The following is a 17,500-nucleotide window of genomic DNA, read 5'->3' as shown; positions in this document are numbered from 1 at the left end:
CCACGATCGCTGAGAAGCACTTGAGGGGCCCCATGACGCAGTACGAGCGATTCCAAAAAGAAGGTCGCGACCTCATGTGCTGAGCCATTAGGCAGGGCAGCGGTCTCAGCGTAGCGTGTTAGGTGGTCGACGGCGGTGACGATCCAGCGATTACCTCGTGCGGACAATGGAAGTGGCCCGTATAAGTCTATGCCAACAACGGCAAAAGGAGTAGCTGGGCAAGGTAGCGGCTGTAGTAGGCCAGCAGGAGGAGAAGTGGGCCGTTTGCGGCTCTGACATGGCAGACAAGAGGCGACGTATTTTGCCACACTTGAGGCGAGGCCTGGCCAGAAGAAACGGGTTTTCACGCGGTGGTAAGTTTTATGAAAGCCTAAGTGACCGGCTGTAGCATCATCGTGGAAAGCCGCCAGGATACGGGTGCGAAGCGCTCTCGGAATAACGGGGACCCAACGGGTGCCTTCAGAGCAATAAATATAACGGGACAGCACGCCGTTGTCAAGTTTGAAATTTTGGAGTTGTCTGCGCATCCTAGCGGTAGGAGGGTGAGAAGCACCGGTGAGAAGGTTGATTAGGGAAAGACAGTACACTGTAAAAACAAAAACACCTTTTTGGGCATTTGTCTGATTCAAAACACACTTACACCCTGAGTCTAGGGTGTTCGTGCCATTGGAAATCACCTCTTGCATGCCAAAGGGGTGCTTTGGTTGGAGAATATGCCTTAGGGTGTTACGGGCAAGCAGTATCACCTAACATGCTGGGGGTATATGGCTGCGTAACTTCGTAGCCTTTTATACACAAGCGGCGCTGCTAATATAACCCAACACCTGAATAAAGCACCAAAAGTAACGCTAAAATTGAAATTACACAGGAATGCTTTCAAAAAATGAAACAGAAACTGAAACAAAATTTCACCGCCAGGAGGCCGCCGGTATGTACGAACGCTCTTTTCAAATTTCACAATATGGCCGTTAGCCTTGTGGGGTGCGTTTCGACCACGTTTCAGCGAATGCTGAATGTGCTTCTTCGATTGTTTACCCTCGTGAAATGTGTTGCATTTCCCATGCATATGTGTTACAGAAGTGTGTACGCTTGTGAAGTGGCTTCTACATGTGGTGTTTAACGCAAACGGGCATTTATTGTGTCGGCAAGTGTCCGGGCTTCTTTTTGCTTTGCTCAGGCCGAAGGACTGCTGCACCGCTTTATGTTTGAGATGTTCGAAAGAAGAAGGCATGAACGATTTTTTTTTCTGCTTGACTAAGAGGTATATGCGGCGACTACATTGCATTCGCGCTGAAATCGCACTGGTTGGTTCGGTGCCGGTGATACGAAGGCGGACAGCGTACTTTGCGGCTGACGCAATCGTCTGTAAAGGTAAGCCTATTCTCACGCATATTGCGCTTTGTGGGAACAGTGTCCTACCGGATTGCTGCATTCTGTGTCTTTTTGTGCCGGAACGCTCCAGAATGTGCTGAAATGAAAACGTGAGACGCGCTTGTTTTCACCTGGCTGCCAAAATGACATCGCACATGTGGTAGATGTCGCGGCGAGTTACGCAGATTTCGCGCAAGAACATGTCTCAACTTTCTTGAACAGAAATAATGTATGTGCTACGTTTCCTTGCATTTTGTACGCGCAGGAGGTTCACGAAACGATTTTGGTTTCTTGACAGTTTCATACTTGCGCTCAGTTCGCAACGACTTGGTTTTGTTCTACCGTTTCCGTTCGTGCGGCAAGGTCATGTTGGCGTATTACCTTAATTCTCCTAGCACTCTCGACTCCCCCCTCCTCCCTCCTCCCTTATCTCTCACACTTCGCGCTCGCTCTCCCGAAACCTCTTTCATGCTTCGTCATCTTTCACTCGGAGCGCTGCGACCCCCCCCCCCCCCCTTTTTTTTTTTTTATTTACTCGGAGCATAGGCGCGCACCGTCCTGCTGCTCGGGGAGCGTCCTCCCGCAGCCCTTCTGTTTAAACGTTTTGTTCGAGGAGGCTATGTTCGTTCTCGGCGGCCGTTCAGCGCGGCACGGCTCTGCGCTCGTGCTCTCGGCATCGAAGTGCGCTGGCCGGCCGGCCTGGTTGCATAATAGTTTATTCCAAACTGCGTGAACTATATGCCGTTATCATCAGCCTATGTTAACTTCCCCGCGTCTGGATTTGCCTTTGCGGGGACCATATTTTGCGGTTGCATGGAGTGTGAATTTGCATTTTTATTATGCTGCTTTTGTTATGGCGTTTACTTTCGCTCTCGAAGAATCATTTAGGTACGTATTTTATTTTCAGCAAGACTTCAATTAAGGCACTTGTACACGTGCTAATTCAGCTGATGTGGTTCAAACCATCCAGTTTTCATTATTTTTGTGGTCACATTTCAACATAACTGTTTGAGCGCATTACTTGATTTTTGTAGTGTCTTTAGACTAGAATAAATGGATATTCGATACTGATATGCCTCAGCATTCAAGTAGAGGTCGACAGCTTGAATTCTGTGGCCAAATATTGTACCGGATGTTGCTATTACAGAGTTTGATTCTGACCAGATGTTTACATTTTTTTTTTGTATTTTGCTTAAATGTACATATGAAGCGGTTATCATAGCCTTAGTCGCATATGTTTACGTTCTTTGCTCATCACAGTGCGCATATTGCAGGCAAATTTGTGACTTACTGTTATTAAAAAATTTGTAATGTATGTGTTGAAAGCAGTTTACTGATTTAAAGGGTGCAGAAAACAATTTGACTTTCATATGCTAACGATGCATGTCTGTAGATTGTCTCTAAGAATTGAAGCCTACTTTTTAAAGCTTAGCAGGGACCCTTAGTTTAGAGATATATTACATATTTTATTGCCATTCAGCCGTGTGCCAAGTTGAGGGAAGGAGGATCATAATTTTTGCTTTGTTATTTTTTATATTAGACTTTCCTTAATATTGCTTGCAGTTTGACCATGAGTGACAAAATACTGATGGTTTTTGCAGTTTTCTAACCTTAGTAAATATTTGTATTTGCTGTTTGCTAATGCCAGTTTTTTTTTTTTTTTTTCAGATATGTACAAAGGCATCAATTGCCTTAGCTTTTGTACAATGATTTTTAATATTCTGCTACTTGAAACATTGAGTAAAATGAATTCTTTATGGCTACCATTCACACAAACTTGCAGTTCTTACGTGACGTCCACATGCTGATCAAGAAGGACGGCAAAGAGGTAGTTGAAATTGGCCTTAACAAGACATTTGTCTTGGTTCTGAAGGACACCATTCGTGCAAGAAAAAAGGACATTGCCCGGGTGCTCGAAGTATGTTATGAGGGAATGCGTGAAAGGAGAAAGAAGCGTAAGTATTAAGCTGTTTCCTTCTGTTTGCTGCATGTGCTATCTAATTGGCAGTTTTTCGCTAAATGCCTACATTTTTGCCATTTTGCATTGCCTTATAGATATACTAAAAACATGGCTGAGCATCAGAAAGAATAATAAAACCATAACTAGCCTGTGCATTTCTTCATATGTAAAAATTTTCGCATTAGCTAAATTTAAATTACCTATTGTTCTTCTCCATTGTAATGGTGCAGCCTTTTCGAATCTGTTCAACTAGTAGCAGCGAATTAGGTGATACCTGATTCAAATCTTCACAAGCTTTGCTAATTTTTGCTGTCAGATGTTTGGCTTTCAGTTTGCGTGCCTCTACATGTTTTCAATTTTGTTTATTTGCCTTCCTAAATTAGACAATAAATTATCGCCTCAAAACTCGGCTATCTCTTTTTACCTGCAAGGAGGTACACCATTGTTGTGTTGCTTATTTCTATTGTAGATGTACAGACAGTATGCATTCTGCAACTCTTGGCAAACATTGGGAACCAGCCGGGAGCTCTGGATGTTGTTTGTATCATTTGTAAGTTTTATCTTTGTCATTTGGATATTCAGGAAGCCTACTTGAAACCGACATTATTAGCGAATTTTCTTTGTTTCTAAAATGGTTTACAGTCTAACTTGTAATATGTATTAGTGATTCATAATTCAAATAGAAATACTACACAAGTTTTCATCACAACTGTGAATTCTTTGCTGTGAAAGGATTATTTGCACTGTAAGTACAATCAAAAGCACTTTTAAAAGACTCCTGCCATCACATGCTTACCACGTCGTATTGCATAGAAGAGTCACCTGATGAAGCACTGGTAATGTCAAGATTGGTGCAGTGTCCCATTTGACTAAGCACTCTGCTGCAGTGGACCAGCATTGCTTTATCAAATGGCTCTTGCAGGCAGCTTGGTGGGGTTTAGCATTTGCTGGAAAGGGGGTTGCTAGTTCCTAACATGTTCCTAATGTCTGGAATATATAATCTGAGACTGCTTCAAAAGAAATATTTGCCACATTGTCTTATCCTACAGGCTTCTGAAGGTGGGTAATGCAGTTTAATAGTTGTTTTAAAAAAATGCTGTAATTTGCTAGCCAAGTTTGAAATGATGTAATAATTTTAATTCTTCTGAGATTAGGTTTACCATATTGATTGGGAGAAAATAGTGCTGTGTTTCAAGGTTCATGCTGTATAAATATAATGCCTTCAACTACAGATGCTAACATTTCATGCATTAACCATGTGACACTGTCATAGACATTCTCATTTATAGTAAACATTCTCAATAAATTCAAATTGTTATTTTTGCATTTCAAGTTAGTCAACATATTTTTAGTATTCGAACCTTTAGTATTTCAAAGTGCTCAGACTGCCTGCCGCTATAACGATTACAACTTCTTGAACACTTGAGCTTCCTGCCGCCTCTTGAGGCTCACCACTGATGTTCTGGATGCCTGTGCATACAATGTGCTATGCGTGGAAAATGTTTTAACATGCCATGCTTCAGTGTTGATATTTTTTAGAGCTTCTGCTGTTTGGTTGTTAGGTAATGCTCTGCTGTTGCACATGTAATTGTCGCTCAACTCAAAGTTCCAGTGTACACTTGCAATGAATAATGTGTGATGAAGTTTCAGAACTGCCACATAGAGCAGCGAGAACACTTTTTCCTTTTTACTAAACCATAAATGTAAACACTTCAGGAAGCATTGCGATGACCTAGGGCTTGGCTGGTTCATACTTAGCACAAGAAGACGTGCAAAAGTTCAGAAATGCATTATGTGTTATGTATTACATGCACTGTTTTTTTTTTGTACTGCCCCATCACTAAGTATGCTCTTTCCACGTTTTTTTTGTTTGGTTCTGCAGTATCTACTTGGCCAGTGCCTTCAATTGAGCCAGCTGTTATTATTTTAGTAGTAAACACCGTGCTCCAGAGCTGTTTATTGTTTATTTACATTTTTAACTATCGTAATAAGCATTCCAGTTCATGTGAAATGAAAAGTTCGTAGGGCAGCATAGAAGTTCTCTAACCCAGGTGCTTTTGATGAGTGTAGCCATTTTTGTTTGATAAAATAGCTTGCATAATCTAAAATTACCATGCAACAGCATGCTGCATGAATAAAAATGGGTTGACCTTATGTGCTCTCATTTATGACTTGATCAGACTGCTGGCTTTGTGCCTCCTGAACCAACCATAACAGTATACTCTGCATTGTTAATTGTGAGATAACCACCAGTGGTTTCCGATAGGGCCCTTCTCTAGCAAACTGCTGTACACTAAAGGGGCATTGGCGTACTCTAAATATAGAGTAGAAAATATGTTGAATTTTCTTTTTGCCAGGTGCAGTGCATATTTATACAGCTGCTCTGTTATGCACTTCTTTCACACTTTTATCAAGGAACAGGAAGAAAAGCCTGCCACGCCGTGCGTCGGATATACTGGGAGCAGCATGAAAGAAGCTGAAGAGCATTTCCCCTTCATTCAGCAGCGGAAACTTCTTCGAGTCATCGACTCTACTTAGGGTATTGTTCCAATAATGGGTTGATTTTGGCTGTTCAATCTGACATATGACAAGGGGTCCGACAATTTGTGCTGCTTTATAGAGCACCTCTTTTTTGGGCGTCTGCGTGTCGAAGCCAAGATGCGCTGCACGACGCTTTATTTTATTGCTTAAGGCCGAATTTTATGCAAGCGCACGCGTTGACACTGACAAAGCATAGGATTAATATTGTGTACTGCGATTATTGATGCATATGACTAAAAGCTTTGTTGTTGTTTTTTAAGAAATGTCACCATACTGCTGTGTTCATTGTTCGGTTCTGTTTTTGAAAAAAATTGTATACTTTGTTGTCTGCATTTGTTGGAACTGTTTTGCTTCTTTCATTTTTTTAGGTATTTACGTACATACCATGTATGTTTTTGCCCGTCTGCTAGGCTCTCGGTGGAGAGTGGCAGTATCGTTAAATAAATGAGGTTCCATAGCGCGCATCAATGAAGAAACAGAACCCAAGCGCCCCCCTGCCCCCCCCCCCCCCCCCTCCACCAGCACCCGAGTACCCACTAGTCCGAACCCTGACCCTTCTATGCCGAATAAAAGACTTCCAGTTTCCTTCTGTGTGACATTTTTTTGTAACATGCTTTGTGAATTTGAAAAAACAATCATACTGGCTTGGGCCATTCGAGATGTCAAAATAATGGCATGCAGCATCTCTTTACATGCTCATTTGGCATTACAGGTGGTTAAAAGGAATACCATTAAGCTTGATTGCAAATGTGCACATAGGAAAAGCATTAAGGAACATGTAGTGGCAAAAGTAATTCCTAATTAGGGAATGCAATATATGGACGTTATCCGCACTGATTTTTATCAAGGGGTGTAAGGGTGCAATGCCACTGTTCCACCCTGAAATAGGGTGTAAAGGTGATGAAAACACCCCAGTGCATTGGCCCCATAGAAGGGTGTTATGACCAACCGAAGCACCATCTTTGAGGGTGTACTGGCACTCTGAAGCCACTTTTTTTCAAGGGTGCATGGGTGTTAGTTATAGACATGCGAAAACACCTAATAAGGTGTTTTTGTTTTTACAGTGTAGGGATCGGCTTGCTGGTGTGAAATAATGGCGTAGCGATCTGGAGCAGCGGCAGGAGTAGCACAGGGGATGTTTGGAGCTCTGGACGACATTGCGACGCCGAGGGTGCACGCAGGAAGGCGCGAAGAAGCACTAGGTGGTGATTCTAGGAGCGGGCAGCGGGAAAGAGCATCGGCATCTCGATGTTTGCGACCTGATTTGAATATGGCATCGAAGTGGTATTCCTGCAAACGCAGAATCCAACGGCCCAGGCGTCCAGTCAAATTTTTGAGGGTTGATAACCAGCACAGAGCGTGGTGATCGGTAACGATCGTGAAATGGCGGCCGTAGAGGTAGGGGCGGAATTTCTGAACTGCCCAAACGACGGCGAGGCACTCTTGCTCTGTGATAGTGTAGTTGCGTTCCGCTGGTGTTAGAGTTCGACTGGCAAACGCAATTACTTTTTCCCGAGAAGCGGTGTCACGTTGCAGAAGTACGGCGCCGATACCGAGGCCGCTGGCATCGGTGTGGAGAATGGTAGCAGCAGTGTCGTCGAAGTGAGCGAGAACAGGGTCCGAAGTGAGGGCATTCTTTAGGGTTTGGAAAGCTTTTTCGCATTCTTCGGACCAATTGAAAGTAGTACTGTCGGTAAGGAGGCGGTGGAGCGGTGGAGCGGTGCAGCAATGGTAGCGAAATTGCGAATGAAACGGCGAAAGTACGAAGACAGGCCAAGGAAACTGCTTAGTTCCTTAGTCCGTTGAGGGCGTGCAAAGTTCAAAACTGCAGCAAGCTTGTCAGGGTCGGGTCGAATGCCATCGCGGCTGACGTGGTGGCCCAGGATCTTGATTTCTTTCTTGGCGAAATTACACTTTTTTGTGTTCAGCTGGAGACCGGCGGATGCCAGGCACGTTAATACTTAATCAAGGCGGCATAAATGATCAGAAAAAGTCGCAGAGAAGATAACTATGTCGTCCAGGTAGCACAAGCATGTTTTCCACTTAAGTCCTCTAAGAACAGTGTCAATCATGCGCTCAAACGTAGCGGGGGCATTACAAAGTCCAAAAGGCATGACATTGAATTCGTGAAGCCCATCGGGAGTAGCGAATGCGGTTTTTTCTTTGTCGGCTTCGTGCATCGGTATCTGCCAGTAACCGGAACGCAAATCCAAAGTGGAGAAATATTCGGCGCCCTGAAGACAGTCGAGGGAGTCGTCAATTCGTGGCATAGGGTAAACATCTTTGCGAGTGACTTTGTTAAGTGCGCGGTAATCAACGCAAAAACGCACGGACCCATCCTTTTTTTTGACCAAGACAACCGGAGATGACCAGGGGCTAGCTGAGGGCCGAATAATGTCTCGTCGGAGCATATCATTCACATTATCTTCTATGATTTTACGTTCTGATAAGGAAACACGGTAAGGGCGGCGGCTAACAATAGAAGTACCTTCTGTAATAATGCGGTGCTGTGCAGAAGACGTTCGGCCCAAGGTCGGAGAAGTGGCATCAAAGGAGGCTTGGTGTTTTCGAAGTAATTCCTGCAAAGCTTGGCGGTGAGTCGCAGGAAGGTCAGGATTGATGGTGCCAAAGAGAACACAGAGAGAGGCATATCGGAAGAAGCTGCTGGTGAGGAAGAGGGGGCGGTAAGGGTGGTGAGGGACACCGGATGAATGTCCAGGGCACAAGGAAAACATGTCCCTTTAGTCAGCACAATGGGCTCTGGAGAAGTGTTCGAAGCAGCGACAAGCGCTGTGCCATGCTCAAACCGAACAAGACTTGGTGGTAGCGCGATTCCACGGGTCAGATGGCGATCAGAATTAGCACATCTCCGTTATCAATGTCAGTAGAAGTAAGCGCGACAAGTTGTTCGCATCCAGGGGGCAACACTGAGTTAGTAGCGGCAAGCAGGCGATGACGGGGCACGGGAGGTTCAGACGGATCGCTCTCGTTCATGTAGATGACCCTGTCGCGACACGAAATGCTGGCTGATGCGGCAGACAGAAAATCCCAGCCTAAAATAATGGGGTGAGCGCACGGTGGCATAACGGCAAATTGTACGTGGTGGCGGACACCATCAACAAAAACTCGCACAGTACACTTAGCAAAAGGCCGAATTATTGCCCCATTAGCTCCACGGAGTTCAGGTCCATCATAAGGCGTTTTCACTTTTCTTAAGCGGGAGCACAAGTCAGTGTGTATCACAGAAACAGCGGCGCCCGTGTCAACCAAAGCCTCAACAGATAAACCTTCAACGCACACTAAAATAATGTTCCAGGGACGTTCCGGAGGATTTTTGGGATGGCCGAAGAGCGCAGTTTTCCCTCCTAAAACTGCAGTGGTCAGTTTTCCGATAGGCGGGGGGTCGTCAGAGAAGCTTGACGGAGAGGCGAGGTTGAGCGGCGAAAAGGCGAAGGAGAACGGCGTCTTGAAGGCCTGTAACCAGCAGGCGGAGCGGGGCTTTCTGGCGGGGGTGATGAACGTTGCGGATAATCAGGGAATGAACGGGGGTTAGAGCCGGAAAAGCGAGGAGGGTAGTCAGCTTCAAATGTGTCGTAGCCGCGGCGTTCATTCTGGAGCCTGCGACGACAGAAGCGGGAAATATGGCCTCGGTACCCGCAGTAATAACAAACAGGGCGGGCTGGGCGCCAGTTGGGGTAGTATGTCGGCGCCGCGGCAGGTAGTGCCAATGCAGCGACATGAGCAGTGGTAGGCGCCGGTGGCGTAGGCGCTCCAACTGCAGGCGGTAAGGTCGTGACCTAGGCGTACGTTGGTACCTGACAGATGGTAGGAGCGACCGATGTTGGGGGCGAATAGGTCATTGAGGCCAGCTCTTCTTTGACAATGCTACGCAGGCCGGCACTTGAAGGATGTGGCTCAGATGCAGGGCGGCACAAATTACCTTGAGCCGAGAGCTCTTCACGAATTAATTCGCGAATAAGCGCACGGAGGTCAGCGTTGGCAGTGAAACCAAATGAAGTGGGATCAGGCTGCAGGCGTATTGACTGTAGTTCGTCAAGGCGTTGACAAGTGGATATGATGGCATCGATTGTGGTAGGGTTCTGCACGGCCAGGGCGTTGTAGGCGAGTGGCCCAATACCTTTAAGGACGTGCCGAACCCGCTCGGCCTCTGGCATTGTGTCATTGATGCGCCGACAAAGTGAAAGTACATCTTCTATATAAGAGGTGTAGGTCTCATTGGGCCGCTGAATCGAGCTTCTAGCTTCTTCTTGGCGGACTCCGTCCGAACAGTAGGAGCGCAGAAAATCTGCCGTAACTTTTGTTTAAAGGTAGCCCAGTCCGGAATCGTCGATTCATGATTTAGGAACCATGTTTTGGCCACATCCGTCAAATAAAAGGACACATTAATTAGTTTAAGCGAATCGTCCCACCGGTTGAAAGCACTGACCCGGTCGTAGCTGTCGAGCCAGTCATCAGCGTCGTCGCCTCGGAGACCGGCGAACATCTGCGGGTCGCGCTGACGGCTGCTGACAGTCCAAGTGGCAAGGGGAGCTGGAGTCGAGTTGGTAGAAGCCGAAGTAGCGGAGTGGCCCTCTTGAGTCATGACGATGGTGGTCGGGGTCAAACGGCGGCCAGAACGAAGCTCCAGGTGGATGCAGGTGACGAAGCAGCGGGGAAATCAAGGCGCACCTCCACCACGTGTAAGGTAACGCGAAGGTCGGACTTGGGGGATCAGGCTTTATTGCAGACCTGAAGCCTTGGTCGCACACTGCAGCCAAACACACTCCGCGATGACGATGGGTATCTACAAGAGGGAGCAGGATGAAGATAAAGCAGCACGTTCAGCCGTGTGGAAGATGAAGCGCCACACAGTGCTCACAATATATATATATATATATATATATATATATATATATATATATATATATATATATATATATATATATATATATATATATATATATATATATATATATATATATATTTACATATTGTACATATAGGGGAGTGCGAGAGTGCCGATCCTGAGCTATGTTTCACGCCATACCTTGAAAGTGAGACATTAAGAAAAGCGCTTCTGATTAGGCGACGACGGAGGCCGTTTATGCGTAATATGTATTCACTATATCTTTTGACACGAGTAGCCACACTTCATGCACTGCACGAACAGGCTGCCCAGGCTAGCAGATTTCTGCGTGTAATTGAGGCAATCTGCGCAGCGCAGTAGAAAACGTGAAAGCCACTGTGTTACCTTCTAAGGTTAGAGTGCTCCTATGCACTGAAAAGTTGGCTAATTTGTTTGCTCGACAGGATCTATGTCGTGAAAGAACATACTACAAAACACAGACCAGCGAGTAACGCAAGAAACAGTGCTCGTGAGCAATCCGACGGCGCTCACACTTGTTTCATAGCTTTAACAAATGAATTGCGCATAACACAAACGCGTTCTCTAAGGTAATGCGTTGCTTCGAAGCCGAAGCTGTTGTACTGTTGTTATAATTATACTGTAGACATGCACAGTGCAACGGCAGCACGCAAAAGCTACGTGTGTGCTGGCCGCTTCATGCTTTCGCGCCGCGTGAAGCAGACGACGCGCTCGGCAAAGCGCAAGAGTTGACTGCAGCGCCGCTAGTTCTCGCGACCTCCACTTGGGACTCTCTCCTCCGCTTGGCGGTATGGGGAGCTGTGAAACTGAGTTTGTTGTAGTAAAGTTTTTGCTGGTATATTTCGTGGGGCTCGAAGCCCCTACCATTAACGCTCTTTCCCAGTTCCACCTCCAAGCACTGATTACGAAATCAGTCTGCACAGTTCTTCGCCCGCATGTCATTGAGCAAAACGCGCCTTACACAGATTGTACATAAGAAGCAATTGTCCCTTTGATGAAACGTTTATTTCGATAGAGTCAACTGTACTCCGAAAGTGTTGTGATTCAGCAAGTACGCGCTGTCATAAGTGGGAATGCACTATTTCATGAGATTAACCGAAGATTCAGGATGTGCGCCATAGGTACCGCGCCTTTCCGTTCCTGTAGACCAATTATTAATATATTATTCATGTGTCCTGCCCAGCCGGGGTGGTGCAGTGGTAAGACGCCCGACCACTGTGCCGGAGTTCCTGAGTTCGAACCAGACCGCGGCGGCTGCGTTTGGATGGAGGCGAAACGAAGTGACGTCCTTGTGCTGTGCGCTGTCAGCGCACGTTAAAGATCCCCAGAAGGTCGAAATTAAACCGTAGGCCTCCAATAAGGCTCCCTTTCTCTCCTTCTACATTCACTCCCACCTTCCTCCCTTTCCTTACGGCACGGTTTAGGTGTCCACAGAGCAAGTGTGGCAGATACTGCGCTTTGACAGATACCGTCAGGGTTGTTTGATGTTTTGTAGAAAACGCGTGCGCTGAGTGGGTTTGATTTATATACTCTGATGTATTTTTAGATTCTAAGTGATAATTCAAACGCATTTATGAAAACGTGCCGTCTTTCAGCGTAAATATGCGCGTTGCACGCCGAATGAAACCACTCGGACATGAAAATAGCGTATCCAGCGGAGGTTCCTTTCGTGAACCGTTTTCTTTAGAGATGGCGTCAATACGACGTCAGCAAGACAGCGGGCGCCACCTCATGGCGAGGACGGGAAAGACAGCGGCCAATCAGCGATGGCGCCAGATCGTAGGCGTGTCCACCGCGAGCATGTGGCTTTTTCAGCGCACGTTAAAGATCCCCAGGTGGTTTAAATTACTCCGTACCCCTCCACTACGGCTCCTCTTTCTCTCTTACCACTTTCTCTCCCACCTTCCTCCCCTTCCCTTACGGTGCGGTTGCGGTGTCCACAGAAAACAAGTGAGACAGTTACCGCGCCCTTCTTTCCTATAAATAAATCAGTTTTTAATCTGGTGCCAAATCCTTGTACCAAAGTGGTGTTAAGCACGAACTAAGTCTAATATTTACATAGTAATGCAAACTAGTTAATAATAGACTGCAATATTCTTAGAAACTTCCTGTTAACAACTGCCAAGCAATTTTCTTGGCTCATGAGTACCTTTTTCGCCGCTAGATATATAGTGTCGCGCACTCGGCGGCGTCGTCTGCTTCCTCGCTTGATGTGAAGTTTTAGCAAGTTCTGTCTTTCGCACAGAATGGCAAATATCCTAAGAGCGAGGTCTACAACGCCTGTAGTATGCAGTCCGAATAACGCTAGCTCGATGACGGAGGAGTTGTTGCCGCAATTGCGAGTACGAACGAGATGCTTGATACCGGCACCGCGCCGGCGCGTCCGCGCCTGCCTATGTAGCGGTGCAGCGTCCGTAGCCTTATCGGCCCCTCAAGCATCGTGAGTGTGCGCGAACTTTCCGTGAATAGCTGTCAATGTAGGACGCAGCCGATGACATATGGAATCCGACCATACTCTATCCAGTCAGGCACCGTCTGCCCCCCTTCCGCTGACGTACGAGGAGGCAAAAACTCAGCCCGCACACTTGCGGACGCGAATTATTTTTCTCTACGACTGCCGGATTCGAATGGTCGCACTGCTGTTGACCGAGAGCTCCCGATCGCAAAGTAGCGATCGAAGCGCGTAGAGTACCTTTGCTTCTGACGGCAGCCCGGCATGCGCCCCTTCGTCCCCACTTCGCTTCGCGATCGGCACACAGGCTTAGCCAGTGTTGCCGCTAAACCTCCTGAGACATGTAGAAGGCGTCGTGTCGTTTTTCTTTCTTTACTGCGTCAGTTTACTAAAACCGCAAGACGCTGCCCCACCCCCCCCCCCCAAAAAAAAAAAAAAAAAAAAAAAACAGAAAAAAGGATACCACGGCCGTACTCCAGCAACTGCGCGGCGCACGCCGTCGATCGACGGTTCGACTACGGCCATGAGCCGCCACAGCGAGCGCAGAGCGGTTCCATCTCGAAGCAGACCAACTCGTCGCGGTTCCTGCGCCAGCCGGCAAAACAGTTCCTTTTGGAGCGGTGGCCCCGCCCCGTGACGTAGGCGAAAAACGCGGAGCCGCCTCCGGAAGCTTTGGGGGTCTCGCTGGACGTGACGCAACAACCAATTAGGAGCGGCGAAAGGAACCAGTCCCCGAACGAAATCGTCGCTGGATCTGGCCCCTGAACTTGCAGAGAGCCGGCTCCGGGAACTGCTTACACGCGCCGTGGAACAAAGTGGAAAGGAGAATGCGTTGGTTCTCTCGACTAATGTGACGTGAAATAATTTTTAGCATTCGCTTATTTTTTCCGGACATAAGCCTCATCCTCAAACCCATTTATCAACACTGATTACGGAAGCAGTCTACACAGTTCTACGCCTGCATGTCATTGCGCAAAACGCGCCTTACACAGATTGTACATAAGAAGCAATTGTCCCTTTGATGAAACGTTTATTCCGATAGAGTCAACTGTACTCCCAAAGCGTTGTGATTCAGCAAGTACGCGCTGTCATTAGTGGGAATGCATTATTTCATGAGAATAAACCGAAGTTTCAAGATGTGCGCCATAGGTACCGTGCCTTTGCGTTCCTGTAGCCCTCCAATACCGCTCCCCTTTCTCTCCTTCTACCTTCACTCCCACCTTCCCTCCTTTCCTTACGACGCTGCTCTGGTGTCCACAGAGCAATTGTGGCAGATACTATGGTGGCTAGAAGGCATGCCCACTCAAATATTTCCCAAACGAGATATAATGTTTTCTTCTTAATTCGTGTGAACTTGCAATGTCTGTCTATGTTGATGAAGTCAAGTCCTGGTTGTTTGCTGCATTTCATTAGCATTCAACATTAGTGTTGTTGGCAATATTGCGTTTTTTTCTGATTTATTCTTGTTTTGCTAATAAATAACTTAGGTTCATAACAATTCACTTATAATGCCCTTTCCGGTGATGTATATACCTTGAATATCGTATGTGTTTTAAGACTGCAGTCCAGTGCTAGTTTGAAATTAAAGTAACTTCCCCTACAAGCAATACAATTGTGTCGTTTTTCATTTCTGTGTGTGTGTGTGTGTGTGTGTGTGTGTGTTTGTGTGCGTAAAGCAGGAGGGGAATCAATCAAGGGCGCGACATGATTACTCGCACTATAAGATTTTTGAATAGACTCATAGACTCACGCTCTTGTTCAGTCGTCACTGTGCACACGCCCATTCTCACTGACTTCTCTTTTAGTGTACTCATAAATACCTCTTCACACCTGACGTTGTTTTAGACGACAAATATATATATATATATATATATATATATATATATATATATATATATATATATATATATATATATATATATATATATATATATATATACATATTGTACATATACGGGAGTGCGAGAGTGCCGATTCTGAGCTATGTTTCACGCCATACCTCGAAAGAGAGACATTAAGAAAAGCGCTTCTGATTAGGCGACGACGGAGGCCGTTTATGCGTAATCTGTATTCATTATATCTTTTGACACGAGTAGCCACACTTCATGCACTGCACGAACAGGCTGCCCAGGCTAGCAGATTTCTGCGTGTAATTGAGGCAATCTGCGCAGCGCAGTAGAAAACGTGAAAGCCACTGTGTTACCTTCTAAGGTTAGAGTGCTCCTATGCACTGAAAAGTTGGCTAATTTGTTTGCTCGACAGGATCTATGTCGTGAAAGAACATACTACAAAACACGGACCAGCGAGTAACTCAAGAAACAGTGCTCGTGAGCAATCCGACGGCGCTCACCCTTGTTTCATAGCTTTAACAAATGAATTGCGCATAACACAATTGCGTTCTCTAAGGTAATGTGTTGCTTCGAAGCCAAAGCTGTTGTACTGTTGTTATAATTATACTGTAGACATGCACAGTGCAACGGCAACACGCAAAAGCTACGTGTGTGCTGGCCGCTTCATGCTTTCGCGCCGCGTGAAGCAGACGACGCGCTCGGCAAAGGGCAAGAGTTGACTGCAGCGCCGCTAGTTCTCGCGACCTCCACTTGGGACACTCCTTCGCTGGGCGGTATGGGGAGCTGTGAAACTGAGTTTGTTGTAGTAAAGTTTTTGCTGGTATATTTCGTGGGGCTCGAAGCCGCTATCATTAATGCTGTTTCCCAGTTCCACCTCCAAACACTTATTACGAAAGCAGTCTGCACAGTTCTACGCCTGAATGTCATTGCGCAAAACGCGCCTTACACAGATTGTACATAAGAAGCAATTGTCCCTTTGATGAAACGTTTATTTGGATAGAGTCAAGTGTACTCCCAAAGCGTTGTGATTCAGCAAGTACGCGCTGTCATTAGTGGAAATGCACTATTTCATGAGAATAAACCGAAGATTCAAGATGTGCGCCATAGGTACCGTGCCTTTCCGTTCCTGTAGATCAATTATTAATATATTGTTCATGTGTCCTGCCCAACCGGGGTGGTGCAGTGGTAAGACGGCCGACCACTTAGCCGGAGTTCCTGAGTTCGAACCCGACCGCGGCGGCTGCGTTTCGATGGAGGCGAAACGAAGTGACGTTAAAGATCCCCAGAAGATCGAAATTAAACCGTAGGCCTCCAATACGGCTCCCTTTCTCTCCTTCTATTTTCACTCCCACCTTCCTCCCTTTCCTAACGGCGCGGTTTAGGTGTCCACAGAGCAAGTGTGGCAGATACTGCGCTTTGACAGATACCTTCAGGTTTGTTTGATGTTTTGTAGAAAACGCTTGCGCTGAGTGAGTTTGATTTACATACTCTGATGTATTTTTAGATTCTAAGTGATAATTCAAACGCATTTATGAAAACGTGCCGTCTTTCAGCGTACAAAAAGCGCGTTGCGCGCTGAATGAAACCACTCGGACGTGAAAACAGCGTATCCAGCGGAGGTTCCTTTCGTGAACCGTTCTCTTTAGATTTGGCGTCAATACGACGTCAGCAAGACAGCGGGCGCCACCTCATGGCGAGGACGGGAAAGACAGCGGCCAATCAGCGATGGCGCCAGATCGTAGGCGTGTCCACAGCGAGCATGTGGCTTTTTCTGGTACCAAATACTTGTACCAAAGTGGTGTTAAGCACGAACTAAATCTAATAATTACATAATAATGCAAACTAGTGAATAATAGACTGAAATATTCTTAGGAACTTCCTGTTAACAACTGCAAAGCAGTTTTCTTGGCTCATGAGTACCTTTTTCGCCGCTAGAGAGTGTCGCGCACTCGGCGGCGTCGTCTGCTTCCTCGCCTGATGTGAAGTTTTTGTAAAATCTGTCTTTCGCACAGAATGGCAAATATCCTAAGAACGAGGTCTACAACGACTGTAGTATGCAGTCCGAATCACGCTAGCTCTATGACGGAGGAGTTGCTGCCGCCATTGCGAGTACGAACGAGATGCTTGATACCGGCACCGCGCCGGCGCGTCCGCGCCTGCCTTTGTAGCCGTGCAGCGTCCGTAGCCTTATCGGCCCCTCAAACATCGTGAGTATGCGCGAACTTTCCGTGAATAGCTGTCAATGTAGGACGCAGCCGATGACATATGGAATCCGACCATACACGATCCAGTCATCCACCGTCTGCCCCCCTTTCGCTGACGTAAAGGGAGGCAAACACTCAGTCCGCACACTTGCGGACGCGAATTATTTTTATCTACGACTGCCGGATTCGAATGGTCGCACTGCCGTTGACCGAGAGCTCCCGATCGCAAAGTAGCGA

The sequence above is a fragment of the Amblyomma maculatum genome, chromosome 7 (assembly GCF_055883805.1).
Source record: "Amblyomma maculatum isolate TAMU_Amacu chromosome 7, ASM5588380v1, whole genome shotgun sequence".
Lineage (NCBI taxonomy): Eukaryota > Metazoa > Arthropoda > Arachnida > Ixodida > Ixodidae > Amblyomma > Amblyomma maculatum.
Note: the sequence above shows the minus strand (reverse complement) of the source record.